We start from the raw sequence: 1,621 nt of genomic DNA on the forward strand, positions 1-1,621 counted from the left end.
GGTGGAATTAAGTGGTCTTCACTGTCACACACACACCTCCCATGCCATTCCCCTCCCCTTCCTCCAGGTAGTCATGCGGTCACGCATGACGCCGAGGCACACTGAACCAGGACCAGCCTATCCTTCCCAAATCCTCACCTTTAACTACACTGGGGAAATGCTAAATTGACCTCAGCTCAGCTTCTAGGAACAACTCCATCCCAGATAAACCCCGAAAACAGTACAGTAACGTTAGTGATATAGAATAGTAATAACTCTCCAACAATCAAAGAATGCAATGAATACTATTATATTTTATTATGATATAATATACGCATATTTGGCATATTTTACAGGGAAATTTAGCACATCTAACATCATTCCCATGCATTTTAGCACATAGCTTACTGTAAAGATATGATGGTCTAGTTAGGGGCTTTGAAGATACTTTATAGTCTGCTTTGGCAGAAATGTGCCCTTGCATTACAACGGTCCTTTACAAAACAGGTATAAAGAGTTAACAAAGGAACAGATGAAGTGGATACATAGAAGGGCCTGGACAACCACTTCAAAAGGCAAAGCACCCTAACAATTGACCAAATGTCAATTACTAACAGAAATAAGATTTCAGAGATTCACAGCAGAGCTCTGTGACCACCAATACAATCAATAGTGATCATATCATTGGCCAATGCATTAGACCAGGGATACTTAAATATGTCCCTCTAGGTACTGCTGGTTTCCATCTTTCCCTTCCAGTCAGACAGGGATTGATTCACACCTGGGTCCTGTTTGAACTACTTTGAATTCTTCTTTCCTCTCTCTTTCTTAAAGTGATCTGATCTGGTTGGATTGGTGGAAACACTAGGTTGATAACATTGCTATCATCTATCATATTGAGTCACTTCTAGGTCTATGAACCCCTTGACATTCTCCACTCTGAACCCCTTGACGTTCTCCACTCTGAACCTCTTGACATTCTCCACTCTGAACCCCTTGACGTTCTCCACTCTGAACCTCTTGACATTCTCCACTCTGAACCCCTTGACATTCTCCCTCTGAACCGCTTGACATTCTCCACTCTGAACATTAGCACCTTAATGATGAATGATCCTGAGGGTTGAGCTTGCACTAAAGATTGGATGAAGGGGTTCATCTCTGAAGTTGCATTCTACATAAGAGTAGATATGAGTATTATTGCTGTTGGTCATGTTGTAAAGGAGACTATATTTTTCTCATAATCTACAAATGTATTTTATGTTACCTTTATTTAACTAGGCAAGTCAGTTAAGAACAAATTCTTATTTTCAATGACGGCCTAGGAACAGTGGGTTAACTGCCTGTTCAGGCAGAACGACAGATTTGTACCTTGTCAGCTGGGGGATTTGAACTACCCCAACCCTCAACTCATTCTCTTTGTCAGTGCGGAAGAGAGAAACAAAAGTCCCATCATAAACTCTTACTTTACCCTCCACACACCTCAGAGTCCAGGCACCATCTTTAGGTCCAAACCTTATTTTCTTCTCCTTGTTGATGGACATCTTGACCACTCGTACAATCCATGATTGTTCCACATCCACAACAAAGTAAGATGTCCCTGTTATTTGCAGATTTCCCAGGACAGCATGACCTTTTAATCTCT

This window comes from Oncorhynchus nerka, linkage group LG4 (genome assembly GCF_034236695.1).
Source record: "Oncorhynchus nerka isolate Pitt River linkage group LG4, Oner_Uvic_2.0, whole genome shotgun sequence".
NCBI lineage: Eukaryota > Metazoa > Chordata > Actinopteri > Salmoniformes > Salmonidae > Oncorhynchus > Oncorhynchus nerka.